Below are 14615 nucleotides of genomic sequence, written 5' to 3' on the forward strand. Positions count from 1 at the left end.
GCTAAAAAGTACTGAAAGGATTAAGATTTTTTTTATAGAAGTAATTTACAAATCTGTTTAACTTTCTGGCACCAGTTCATTTAAAAAAAAAAGTTTTCCACCTTTTTTCTTTTAAATCAACTGGTGGCAGAAAGTTAAACATATTTGTAAATTACTTCTATTAAAAAATCTTAATCCTTCCTGTACTTATTAGCTGCTGAATACTACAGAGGAAATTCTTTTCTTTTTGGAATGCTCTCTGATGACATCACAAGCACAGTTCTCTCTGCTGACATTATTCTAATAATAATATTGCTTTATTTATTGTTGTCCTTAATGGGATTTGAACCAAAGTCCCCAGCACTGTAAGGCAGCAGTGCTAACCACTGAGCCACCAAGCTGCCCTTAGCATACATCTGCTATGCATCTGCTATCCATCTGCTATGCATCTGCTATGCATGGTTGCTAAAATGGACAGAGATGTCAGCAGAGAGCACTGTGCTCGTGATGTCATCAGTGTTCCAAAAAGAAAGGAATTTCCTCTGTAGCATTCAGCAGCTAATAAGTACTGGAAGGATTAAGATTTTTTAATAGAAGTAATTTACAAATATGTTTAACTTTCTGCCACCAGTTGATTTAAAAGAAAAAAGGTTTTCATCTGAGTACCCCTTTAACCCCTTGGGGACGGAGCCCATTACAACCCTAAGGACGGGAGCATTTTTTGCAAATCTGACCACTGTCACTTTAAGCATTAATAACTCTGGGATGCTTTTACTTATAAATTTGATTTCGAGATTGTCTTTTCGTGACATATTCTACTTTATGGTAGTGGTAAATTTTTGTCAATACTTGCATCATTTCTTGGTGAAAAATCCCAAAATTTGATGAAAAATTTGAAAATGTTGCATTTTTCTAACTTTGAAGCTCTCATCTTGTAAGGAAAATAGACATTCCAAATAAATTATACATTGATTCACAAAAACAATATGTCTACTTTATGTTTGCATCATAAAGTTGACATGTTTTTACTTTTGGAAGACATCAGAGGGCTTCAAAGTTCAGCAGGAATTTTCCAATTTTTCACAAAATTTTCTAAATCGGAATTTTTCAGGGACCAGTTCAGGTTTGAAGTGGATTTGAAGGGTCTTCCTATTAGAAATACCCCACAAATGACCCAATTATAAAAACTGCACCCTCAAAGTATCCAAAATGACATTCAGTAAGTTTGTTAACCCTTTAGGTGTTTCACAGGAATAGCAGCAAAGTGAAGGAGAAAATTCAAAATCTTCATTTTTTACACTCGCATGTTCTTGTAGACCCAGTTTTTTAATTTTTACAAGTGGTAATAGGAGAAAAAGCCTCCAAAAATTTGTAACCCAATTTCTCTCGAGTAAGGAAATACCTCATATGTGTATGTCAAGTGTTCGGCGGGCGCAGTAGAGGGCTCAGAAGGGAAGGAACAACAATGAGATTTTGGAGAGTGAATTTTGCTGAAATGGTTTTTGGGGGGCATGTCACATTTAGGAAGCCCCTATGGTGCCAGAACAGCAGAAAACCCCACATGGCATACCATTTTGGAAACTACACCCCTCAAGGCACGTAACAAGGGGGTCCAGTGAACCTTAACACCACGCAGGTGTTTGATGACTTTTCGTTAAAATCGGATGTGTAAATGAAAAAAAAAACATTTTTTCACTAAAGTGCAGTTTCTTCCCCAAATTTACCATTTTTACAAAGGGTTATGGGAGAGAATGCCCCCCAAAATTTGTAACCCCATCTCTTCTGAGTATGGAAATACCCCATGTTAGGACGTAAAATGCTCTGCGGGCGAAATACAATGCTCAGAAGAGGAGGAGCGCCATTGAGCTTTTGGAAAGATAATTCGTTTGGAATGGTAGTCAGGGTCCATGTGCGTTTACAAAGCCCCCTGTGGTGCCAGAACAATGGACCCCCCCCCCACATGTGACCCCATTTTGGAAACTACACCCCTCACAGAATTTAATAAGCGGTGCAGTGAGTATTAACACCCCACTGGCGTTTTTTATAGATCTTTGGAACAGTGGACTGTGCAAATGAAAAATAAAATTTTTCATTTTCACGGACCACTGTTCCAAAAATCTGTCAGACACCTGTGGGGCATAAATGCTCACTGTACCCCTTGTTACATTACACGAGGGGTGTAGTTTCCAAAACAGGGTCACATGTGGGGGGGTCCATTGTTCTGGCACTATGGGGGCTTTGTAAACTCATGTGGCCTTCAATTCCGGAAACATTTTCTCTTCAAAATCCCAATGGCGCTCCTTCTCTTCTGAGCATTGTAGTGTACCCGCCGAGCACTTTACATCCACATATGGGGTATGTCCACATATGGGGTATGGGTTACAAATTTTGGGGGGCTTTTTTCCTATTTTCCCTTGTGAAAATGAAAAATTTAGGGTAACACCAGCATTTTACCTAACAGTATTTTCCAACCAGTGTGCCTCCAGCTGTTGCAAAACTACAACTCCCAGCATGTACTGACATACCGTGCATGCTGGGAGTTGTACTTTTGCAACAGCTGGAGGCACACTGGTTGGAAAACCTTCAGTTAGGTTCTGTTACCTAACTCAGAATTTTCCAACCAGTGTGCCTCCAGCTGTTGCAAAACTACAACTCCCAGCATGTACTAATCACCGAAGGGCATGCTGGGAGATGTAATTATGCAACAGCTGGAGGTTACGCAACTACAACTCCCAGCATGGTGAGACAGCTGTTTGCTGTTTGAGCATGCTATGATTTGCAGTTTTGCAACATCTGGAGGGCTACAGTTTGTAGACCACTGCACAGTGATTTCCAGTGACCACTGCACAGTGATATAGACATAGGGACCTATAACACTGCACACACTGATTTTTCACATTGATCACTGGTTTCTCATAGGAAACCAGTGATCGATGATTCTGCCGCTTGACTGCTCATGCCTGGATCTCAGGCACTGAGCAGTCATTCGGCGATCGGACAGCGAGGAGGCAGGTAGGGACCCTCCGGCTGTCCTGCAAGCTGTTCGGGATGCTGCGATTTCGCCGCGGCTATCCCGAACAGCCCACTGAGCTAACCGGCAGTTTTTACTTACACTTTTAGCCGCGTGGCTCGGCTTTGAGCGCGCGGCTAAAGGGTTAATAGTGGCGGCACCTCGATCAGTGCCGCGCGCTATTAGCAGCCGGGTCCCGGCTTCACTATGACGCCAGGCCCGCCGTCATATGATGCAGGGTCACCGTGGGACCCCGCATTATATCACGGGAGCGGGACCAAGGACGTACTCATACGTCCTTGGTCCTTAAGGGGTTAAAGAAATGGCTTTTTGGATAGGATAGCTTGTCAGTTTGCTGATGGACTTAGATCCCTGCCAGTTCTCCAATTTGCATTAGTAATGGTTACAACACTGTGCTTCCTGCAGTCTGATATACACTGCTCAAAAAAATAAAGGGAACACTAAGATAACACATCCTAGATCTGAATGAACTACCCGTATGAAATACTTTCACCTTTACATAGTTGAATGTGCTGACAACAAAATCACACAAATATTTTCAATGGAAATCAAATTTATCAACCCATTGAGGTCTGGATATGGAGTCACACTCAAAATCAAAGTGGAAACTACAGGCTGATCCAACTTTGATGTTGGCCCCCAGGTGGCCCCCAGGTGCCCGTACGACCTCCCTACAATGCCTGGGCATGCTCCTGATGAGGTGGTGGATGGTCTCCTGAGGGATGTCCTCCCAGACCTGGACTAAAGTATCCACCGAACCCTGGAAGTCTGTGGTGCAATGTGGCGTTGGTGGATGGAGCGAGACATGATGTCCCAGATGTGCTAAATCAGATTCAGGTCTCGGGAATGGGCGAGCCAGTCCATAGCATCAATGCCTTCCTCTTGCAGGAACTGCTGACACACTCCAACCACATGAGGTCTAGCATTGTCTTACATTAGGAGGAACCCAGGACCAACCGCACCAGCATCTGGTCTCAAAAGGGGTCTAAGGATCTCATCTCAGTACCTAATGGCAGTCAGACTTCCTCTGGCAAGCACATGGAGGGCTGTGCGGCTCCCCAAAGAAATGCCTCCCCACACCATTACTGACCTACTGCCAAACCGGTCATGCTAGAGGATGTTGCCTGCAACAGAACATTCTCCATGGCATTTCCAGACTCTGTCACGTCTGTCACATGTGCTCAGTGTGAACCTGCTTTCATCTGTGAAGAGCACAGGGCACCAGTGGCAAATTTGCCAATCTTGGTGTTCTCTGGCAAATGGCAAACGTCCTGCACGGTGTTGGGCTGTAAGCAAAACCCCCACTTGTGGACGTCGGGCCCTCATACCAACCTCATGGAGTCTGTTTCTGACCGTTTGAATGGACACATGCACATTTGTGACCTGCTGGAGGTCATTTTGCAGGGCTCTGGCAGTGCTCCTCCTTGCACAAAGGTGGAGGGAGTGGTCCTGCTGCTGGGTTGTTGCCCTCATATGGCCTCCTCCACGTCTCCTGATGTACTGGCCTGTCTCCTGATAGCGCCTCCATGCTCTGGACACTACGCTGACAGACACAGCAAACCTTGCCACAGCTCGCATTGATGTTCCATCCTGGATGGGCTGCACTATCTGAGCCACTTGTGTGGGTTGTAGACTCCGTCTCATGCTACCACTAAAGTGAAAGCACCACCAGCATTCAAAAGTGACCAAAACATCAGCCAGGAAGCATAGGAACTGAGAAGTGGTCAGTGGTCACCATCTGCAGAACTACTACTTTATTGGGGGTGTCTTGCTAATTGCCTATAATTTCCACCTGTTCCATTTGCACAACAGCATGTGAAATTGATTGTCAATCAGTGGACAGTGTGATTTCACAGAAGTGTGATTGAATTGGAGTTACATTGTGTTGTTTTAGTGTTCCCTTTATTTTTTTGAGCAGTGTATATATTGGAGATAAAAAAAAAAAGTGTATAAATCTATATTTACATTTGTTTCAGCGGTTCCATTAAAATTTTAGTCAGATTTGATGGCAATAAAAGTTATATTTGTCCTGTTAAAATGATGGACTCCTTGACAGGAACATTATGAACAGAAACTACCATGCTAGTGTGAGTCAGGAAGAAATAACACATAGCAGGTATTGCAAAATATAGAAAACATCATAATAAACATAAAGGGTAAATGTATTAAGACCACTGTTTTTGATCTAAGACAAAAGTAAGCTTGGAGTAAGATGGGCTGGATGCATTAGGAGACACGAGCCTCTTAATACATTTGTCGCATGTTTCATATGGTCCATGTGCCAGACTTTAAAATTTACTCCATTTATGAGCTGGAGTAGGTTTCTTGAATAACTTGAACCAATTTATGGTGTAAATTATGTTAGACCATGTTTCTCACACCAAGACCCACCTACTTTTTTCAAAAGGGTCACAGTCATGTAAGAAGGGAAAAAGCTGCAAATTTTTAAACAAAATGTAACTTGTAACTTTTGAATGCCAGAAAACAAACCATACAAGCTTGATAAATTGTAAATTTTCTCTACAAAACAAATCCTAAAACTTGACCTAGCCATTATCAGCGGAGTCGGTGGGCCAGTAGTCAAGGCAATGGGATTTATCAGGAACCATTAGAACTTACAAAAGAGATCATTAACAAATCCAACAATTCCCTAGAGCAGAGCATCTAAAACCTTCTACTGGTACCTCACCAGTCAGAACACGATGATGCCTGTGCCTCCCCACCTGTGGTCAAAGTCCATGGCAAAATTAAATCTGTTGCTTTTTTGACCTTTAATCTGCCCAAGAGGAGTCAATTCTGTTCCTAGACTGTACTACTTGTGATCACTTCTGTGAAACCTGACAAAGCTGATGCTTTCTCAACAACAGTTCCACTTAAAAAGGAGGGGGGCTCGAGCTAATACCATAAGATATCAAAGAGGGGTGCTATCCGGCATACAAAACCATGAGGACGACAGAAGCAACCAGACTGAAATGCCATGAAAGGATGCACACCCTAAACAGTTGTTGAAGAATGAAAAAGCTTTATTATGACAACAATCAAAATAATTGATATGGGACAGCACAACATTAAAAACACTTAAAAAAAGCTCCAAAGAGCCACACTACAACAGTGGGGTCAATGGTGGCCACCAAAGGACATGGGTGTAAATATGAATTCCTCCTTGCACTCACGACAAAATAATAACAAAATGAATGACAGTTAAGGAGTGAGCAAATCCAGTGTGAAAAATAACCCCTAAAGCCAAAATATGAATAATGCAAATATAAAGAACAGGCATAGAGGGAAAAATAAACACAGAATCAAACCATCAAAAAATGAAGTGCAATAACTGGAAAGGCAGACCCCAGACGGAGGAAGGAGGAAAATAGCTCAATCAGCCCATGTCCACACAGAAAGACCCCACACGTTCCGTCACCGATGTGACTTCCTCAGGGGGTCAATTTAAGAGAGTTATGACTATGAGAGGGCGAGGAAGAAAAAAACATTGCAGAAGCAAAAATTGGCCCAGTCCTTAAGGGGTTAATGACAGAAAAGTAAATACTATGAATCTAGTCTTTACCACTAACAGTCCAGAACCAAGCTGAAGCCCTATATTGTGGGTTCTGTTGGCATTGCTTGATTTATTTTTTTTATAGTTAGGGCTCTATTACACAGGAAGATTATTGGCCGAACAGGCTAATATTGCCCTGTCTATTAGTCCTGTGATCATCCTAGAAACTAGCAAAAAAATCTATTTGAAGAGGTATAAGAAAAATCCTCATTGGTTAACTGCACATAGCACTGTATAATAGCAGACATGTGGCCGACCAATGATGAAAGTAAAAGGTTGCGATAACGGAGCCATGTAATTCGCTTGTTAAACATTGAGCAGCATCGACCCTTCTAATACCACCTTTAGAATATATAAACAAAGTCAATGGGGGCTCAAAGGTCTATTTGGATTATTTAAAAAACAGATTCACCAGAGTGCCATGATTTCCACTGTAAACCAGATCTATGACACGTGTGTTGTATTTCAATATAGATGCTGCCAAAATATTTTATGTGCTGTGTAACTGCACATGTTTAGGCCTTTGCTGCCATATGACCCGGCCTAGTTGTCAGCTGTAACATATTTTAAGCTGAAGTATTCAGTTTCAAACAAGTCTCCCTATAAATTGTTGTCCTATGTCTCTATGCAGTGGAAATGTGTCAATTATTGCTGTAAAAGATCCATAGAAATTAAAGATTAATTTTAACATTCACGAAGACTATTTGTAAAGTAAAAAACAACAACTTTTTGCTTGGCCAGTAGAAGTATTCTTTCATATTACAATAAATGGGGTCCACTGTCTGCCATACTATATACACTACATAAAAAGATAAAATTGAGTGAAAAGCAAGCTATGTTGTAAATTTAGACACTACTACAGGGAAGCACATTTGCCTTTAACGAGCGCAGAAAAAACTGTTGTATACAGATTATTAGTGTCATGCCAAAACTGTGGATCAGCTGCTAACTGCTATCTTTCCCAACCTCCCAAAACTGTGCTTTAGCCCCCCACTTCACATTCCACTAGCTGCATCTGTTACAAGAGATCAGCGTCAGTTTCAGAAATAGCAGCATAGAGTGCCAAGATAGAACACAGCCAAAGATAGGTCACAGCTCAAGTCTAAGCAACAGGGACACATTCCAGTGGGGCCCTCGGAGTTTATATGCAAAGTTTTAATCTACAGTAATTGTTTTATGGCTGTTTTAAGATAGAAGATAGAGAGACAGATACATTTTTTGTTTTTACTAAGGCAAAAACTATTCTATTGTTCTGGCCTTTCTAACCAAACATGGTTAATCACAGTATAAAAACATAAAATCATAAAGAACCTGTTAAATCTTCCCCTATATTATAAGTTAAAGAATATGAGAAATTAAGGTATGAATTGACAAAAATGAAGCTTTACAGATACACTATTCTTATCTGCAGGCATTGGTAAGTTTCCAAGTCAGACATGTAACACCAATAAGCAACAATTCTAGAGCAGTATCAGCTATTCTTTGAATTACTGAGACTGTCAATATTTAGTATTTGGCCTTTGTTAATTGTTTGGTTTCTGCTTAACATCAATATTTTGAATCCATAATAATCTCATAGAAATTAATGTTAATACATTGTATTGTTATTAATATGAGCCAGTGATTATGGTATTTTATAGGGATTTTTAAGTCATTCTAGAACATGCTTGTTAAAGAAATGGTTCCAAAAGCCAAACACAAAAAAGTTAGAATAGACACAAAAGGCAGAAAAAATGTTGAATCGCAGCTTACCCTTTTAGGTCAGATGTGGTCTCAAGCTGTGATCTTGCTGCAGGCAAGGAGAATGTCAAGGCACAGACTGGGCACAAGGCAGGCACTCACAGTACCACACACACTGCCACCTCTCTGCACCTGTCACCAGAAAGCTGTCCCTATAGCCTTTCTTTTCACATTGAGAAGATACCAAACTGTGCACATGCTGAGCCTTAAAACTGGCTCCACCTCAGCTGTCCACAGTACCACCTTCAGGGAGGGATTCTAGCACCCTGTGATTCTTGTGTTTTTGTAACACTTCTTAAGTCATAGCACACTTTTGTGACATTGTATTGTTTAAGACAAATAAAAGTGATTCTTTATAACTGGGCCTGATATTGTGAACAGGGTGCAAGTTCAAGGTAATAAAAGCCTTGTGGAGATGATGGATTTTTTCATGGGTAAGATTGCCTATCTATGACAGAAATTCAAGGGCATCATTTTGGATGTCTGATGTGGATTATACCTTGCCCACCATGGAGTTTGCTGCTGTTTTGGATCAGCCCCATACAAACAGAATAATCTGTGTCCCGGTTGTACATGGAATCCGTGCAGAAATGCAGCAAAGACATCATATTTTTTTTTATTTTTTTTTATTCAGGCAGCATTTCAAATTCGTTTTCGAAAAATATGAATCTTATTCTGTCTTAAAGATAATAGGACACTTTTTAACAGCATAATCAATGTACATTTTAGCCTGCAATAGGCACAGATTCTGTGCCAGTGCTGATTTTGGCTGTGTCAGTGAGGCCTCAGAGTAACCTTTAATGCATGCAAGCCTTCTGATAATTGTCCCATTGCTATTTATTCTTAAGAATGAATGCCTTCCCTTTGTGAAAATCTGTCCAGTGTTTTTAAAGGGGTATTCCAGGTATCAAAAAACATGCCTTTTTTCTTTCAAAGACCTCTCCCTGTCTGTCTCCAGGATGGGTGTGGCTATGCTGCACAGTTCCATTAAAGTAAATGGAGCCAAGTTGTAATACCATACCCAAAGCTGAGACAAAGACTGCGCTGTCTTTGAAAGGAAAAAGGCCTGTTATTTGATTCCTGGAATACCCCTTTAGAGAATTGTTTGCATTCTTATGAAAGTTCTTTGCATTGAGTGAACAATCTTTGTACAATTGTACACAAGCATCATTTTAGAGTGGAGCATGGCCCTGTACCTTGGCTGCTGACCGCTGTGTTGTTATGTTAAGGATTCAGAAGCACTCCAGAGACATTGGAAGAAGCAAGGGCTTTTTCCAAGCTGTGATCAGCATCCTGAAAAATTCCTTTTTTACAAATGAAAATCCAAAAGTAATGATCACCTTTTTAAATCATCTGGTTGTGTAGGCCTGGTAGTATAATACACTAAAGTCTCCTAGGGAAGTGTGTACATGATCCTTCGCCAATACGAAGTATAAACATGAAAAGAAAAGAAAGGCATGCAGATCCATCAATTAAAAAATATAAAATTTTATTAGTACATAAGTGCACAAAAGACAAACCTCTAAATTCCATTTAAAATATGCAGAAGGTATATAATCACAGATACAACTCAGTAACCACATAGGCAAGGAAAGGTGGGGGGGTGGGGGGGGTCTGGTGTGGGCTCAAGCTGCTAAAGTAATGAATGGCTATGCAAAAATAAGGACAAGGATCCCCATAGATTGTTGCCCAAAGTAAATGTAGAGTATGTTGTGGAAGAAATACAAAAGCCCCCAGTCCCTGTCCTATGCTGTTCCCTCCCCCACAGAAGTATCGTGTGCTGTGGGTTCAGCTCCACTATTTAGTGAAGATGATCTACTAGAGGACAGTAAGCAGCTACTGCCCAGCCAACAAGTGGAGGAGCCATCTTGCAGCCAGCCATTCTAGTGTTTTATGCCAGAGAGATCATTTTATTGCAGAGAGAGATAGAGCAGTGTGTGTGTTGCACAGAAAAACAGCTTGACAGCAGAGATTCACCACAAGCCCAAATTACTGTAGAAAAGCACTGACAGGGAAGGGAGAGAGAAAGAAAGTACACTTTTGGGTGTACTAGACAGCGACTCTGTACTGCTGCTGTGGGGTGTACAACAACTCTAAAGCTTATAGGGGCCAGTTAGGCTGAGCACTAAAAGCCATTGTCACCTGCTATTAGTGCATAATAATACTGTACTGAGCTGTACTAAACAGCGACTCTGTACTGCTGTGGTGGGGTATACAACAACTCTAAAGCTAATAGAGGAAAGTTAGGCTGAGCACTAAAAGCCATTGTCAGCTGCTATCAGTGCTGTTACGCCTAGCGCTCCGGGTCCCCGCTCCTCCCCGGAGCGCTCACGGCGTCTCTCTCCCTGCAGCGCCCCGGTCAGTCCCGCTGACCGGGAGCGCTGCCCTGACATGGCCGTCGGGGATGCGATTCGCACAGCGGGACGCGCCCGCTCGCGAATCGCATCCCAAGTCACTTACCCGTCCCGGGCCCCTCCTATCATGTGCTGGCGCGCGCGGCTCCGCTCTCTAGGGCGCGCGCGCGCCAGCTCTCTGAGACTTAAAGGGCCAGTGCACCAATGATTGGTGCCTGGCCCAATTAGCTTAATTGGCTTCCACCTGCTCCCTGGCTATATCTGATCACTTCCCCTGCACTCCCTTGCCGGATCTTGTTGCCTTGTGCCAGTGAAAGCGTTTAGTGTTGTCCAAAGCCTGTGTTACCTGAACTCCTGCTATCCATCTTGACTACGAACCTTGCCGCCTGCCCCGACCTTCTGCTACGTCTGACCTTGCCTCTGCCTAGTCCTTCTGTCCCACGCCTTCTCAGCAGTCAGCGAGGTTGAGCCGTTGCTAGTGGATACGACCTGGTTGCTACTGCCGCAGCAAGATCATCCCGCTTTGCGGCGGGCTCTGGTGAACACCAGTAGCCTCTTAGAACCGGTCCACCAGCACGGTCCACGCCAATCCCTCGCTGACACAGAGGATCCACTACCTGTAAGCCGAATCGTGACAAGTGCATAATAATACTGTACTGGGCTGTACTACACAGTGACTCTGTGCTGCAGCACTAGTGTGTACTACAACTCTAAAGCTAACAGGGGCCAGTTAGGGTGAGCATGAAAAGCCATAGTCACCTGATATCAGTGCCTAATACAGGTTGTATAGTGGAGCGTATTGTCCTCTCATAGGTGTAACCTGTGCGTACATAGGTGGTGTAGTTTTTTTTTCCTGTCAAACTAATTTGGGTCTACTTACTGTGAAAGATCAGCCAAAGCTACACACTTGTTTCTGTAGTCTAATACAGTTTTAAGCATAGTGGAGCTCAAAGTCCTCCTCTCATAAGGGTAAACTGTACGTACACCTACCTGGTGTCCTTTATATTTTTCCTGTTAAACTAATTTGGGCTTAGTTACTGTGAAAGGCCAGCCAAAGCTACACACTTGTTTCTTTAGTCTAATACAGTTTTAAGTGTAGTGGAGTGCATTGCATATATACAAGTGTATGTTGTACGTACACCTATGTGGTGTACGATTTTGTTCCTGTTAAAGTCATAAGAACCTAGCAATCCATCTGCCGTCATTGATTGTTTAACTAGGTCATCCACTTCATCACAAGAAACATCTGACACCCCAGTCAACAGTCGGTGGGTTCCTCAGACATAACCCTCAGTTGGCATAGCCCGGGAGCAGTCCCTGTTCTATGCTGTTCCCTCCCCCACAGAAGTATCGTATGCTGTGGGTTCAGCTCCACTATTTAGTGAGGACGATCTACTAGAGGACAGTCAGCAGCTACTGCCCAGCCAACAAGTGGAGGAGACATGCGCCGCTTCCTCCACTAGGCAAGTAGTGGTGAGCAGAGTGGCGTGGGAAGTGGTGTTGCGAGCATTCAGGCTCCTGAAGCAGACACTGTTGAGGAACCTGAGGAGGACATCTGTGACGTGCAGACACAACTCGATGATGATGAAGCCGATCGCACTTGGGAGCTGGGTGTAGAAGGGGCTTCATCATCATCAGGAGAAGACGGTTGCAGGTTGCCCATGAGGCAGCAGCTGAGCCAGCAGGGTGGTAGCATGGTTGGCAGTCAGCATGGTGGCAGAAGTGGGAAGTCTGGAGCCAAACGTGCCCGGGGTAGACCACCTGCTTTGTGGAACAGGGTTTCCTGGAGTGGGAGGCAGTAGCAGTCAATCAGTGCGGACTGTTGGGGGGGGGGGGGGAATCAACTACTCGGCGGTGTGGCAGTTTTTCATAAAGCATCCAGAAGATGTTAGCCTGGCCACATGCAAGATGTGTCGACAGAAGGTGAAGCGTAGCCAAGGTCCCAATGTTGGCACCACGGCCCTGCATCAACATATGCAGCATCGCCATAAAGCGGCATGGGAGAACCGTGGCTCTGATGCAGTGGTCCAGCCTGCTGCATCACCCAGTGGCACACCTCTCCCGGCTTCAGCCAGCCAAGGCTCCACCACCTTAGCCAAAGGGAGCTGTCTGTCGTACCCATTTTCTGTTGGTCCAGATGCACCTGCTCCTCCTACTTCAAGTCAGTCATTCCGCCAGCAATCCATCAGCCAAGCCATGTCCAAGAGACAACAGTATGCATCCACTCATCCAACAGCACAGAAGCTGAATGTGCTCCTGTCCAAGTTGCTGGTGCTACAGTCCCTCCCTTTTCTGCACCTTTCAAAGAACTGATGGCTGGTGCCGAGCCGAGGTGGAAAGTCCCAAGCCGTTATTTCTTTGCGAAAAAGGCAGTACCAGCCCTACACAATTTTGTGGAACAGAAGGTGGGCCAGTCCTTGAGCCTGTTGCACAGAAGCTCAGACGTGTGGAGCTGTAACTACAGTCAGGGACAATGCATGTCCTTTACTGCCCACCGGGGGAATGTGGTTCCTACACAGCCACAATAGCAACTTAGACAGGTCACGCCGCTTCCGCCTCTATGCTCTCAGGCCATTGGTCCTGTGACAATGTGCAAATATGCCTCCTCATCCTCCACCGTGTCCTCAGCCTCCACTGCATGGACAAGTCTCAGTGCCCCTCCAGCATACCATGTGTGCAGGGCACAGCGGTATCACGCTGTTCTTCACTTGGTTTGCCTTGGCGAACGGAGTCACACAGGGGAGGAACTGCTAAAAGTCTTTCATCAAGATATCGAATCATGGTTTAGTCCAAGAAAACTGGAAATGGGAACCATGGTGAATGAAAACGGGAAGAATATCTTGTCTGCGCTGTGTCAAGGAAGCCTGAGCCATGAGCCCTGCATGGCACACATGTTCAATCTGGTTGTCAAGCGGTTCATGAAGTGTTCCCCCCATCTGCAAGACATCCTAACAATGAGAAGGAAACTTTTCATGCACTTCACCCACTTGTACTCCGCAAAGCACACCCTCCTTGAGCTGCAGTGTCAGAATGGCATCCCAGAACATAGTATGATTTTTGACATTGCCACATGTTGGAATTCCACCCTCCATATGTTGGACTATACGAACAGAGAAAAGCCATCACTGATTTCTTTATGATCCAAGCGGACTCCCCTGTGTAACTTCAATGTCAACCAGTGGCAGCTCATACGTGACACCAGCCGTTTGCTCAGGCCCTTTGAGGAAGCCACATTATTAGTCAGTTGCCAGAATTACGGGATGAACAATGTCATTTCACTGCTTTATTTCCTACAACACGTGTTGGAAACAATGGCTGATCAAGGCACTGGAGATGTGGCACCTACATCTCACGGCCACATAAGCCCTGTGGGGGCTGAACTGGAAGAGGAGGAGCAGAGGCAGGCTGTGGAGCTACAGGGTGATGAGGAAGATGAGACAGAGGACCCAGACACACCGTGGCCATGTGGTCTACTCATGCTGCTGGCACATTAAATAAAACTTTTTATGTTAATCTATTTGAAATCTTCAATTTAAATGAAAAAAAAATCTATTTAATATTTGCAATTGTAAGGCCCTATGGTCTTGTCAGGCTGCTGCCCCCTCCAGGCTGGGTCATTCTGCTACTATATGGTCTTCCTGTGCTGCTGCCACCACCAGGCTGTGTCATTCGGTAACCATATGGACATTAAATTAAACTTTAAAAATTTTAATCTATTTAAAATCTTCAATTTAAATTGAAAAAATATCTTTAATCTTTTCAATTGTGAGGCATTATGGTCTCGTCGGGCTGCTGCCACCTCTAGGCTCTGTCATTGTGCCGACATATGACTCCTTGTTATTTGGGTTTTGTGGTCATACAGTATTAGTTCAAAGTAAACGCTTTGGGCACCTGGGACATTAAACTTGTGAATCAAATCAAAATCTTCAATTTACACTTTTAAAAATCTCTTCAATCT

The 14615-nt window shown here is 43.7% G+C and overlaps 2 protein-coding genes across 5 annotated transcripts in view; one reads left to right on the forward strand and one right to left on the reverse strand.

The window, feature by feature from the left end:
- LOC130361970 (elongin-A-like) overlaps nucleotides 1-14615 on the forward strand; it is a 159183-nt gene that overhangs the window by 12948 nt on the left and 131620 nt on the right. The gene's annotated exons all lie outside the window — the stretch shown is intronic.
- KLHL31 (kelch like family member 31) overlaps nucleotides 1-14615 on the reverse strand; it is a 51164-nt gene that overhangs the window by 10212 nt on the left and 26337 nt on the right. The window contains exon 1 of one of the 3 annotated variants that reach the window (XM_056565741.1): nucleotides 8316-8407. The exons of the other annotated variants lie outside the window; for them this stretch is intronic. The gene's annotated coding sequence lies outside the window, so the exon portion shown is untranslated. Of the gene's footprint in view, nucleotides 1-8315; nucleotides 8408-14615 lie in introns of those variants that run through there. 3 annotated transcript variants of the gene reach the window in all.

This window comes from Hyla sarda, chromosome 3 (genome assembly GCF_029499605.1).
Source record: "Hyla sarda isolate aHylSar1 chromosome 3, aHylSar1.hap1, whole genome shotgun sequence".
NCBI lineage: Eukaryota > Metazoa > Chordata > Amphibia > Anura > Hylidae > Hyla > Hyla sarda.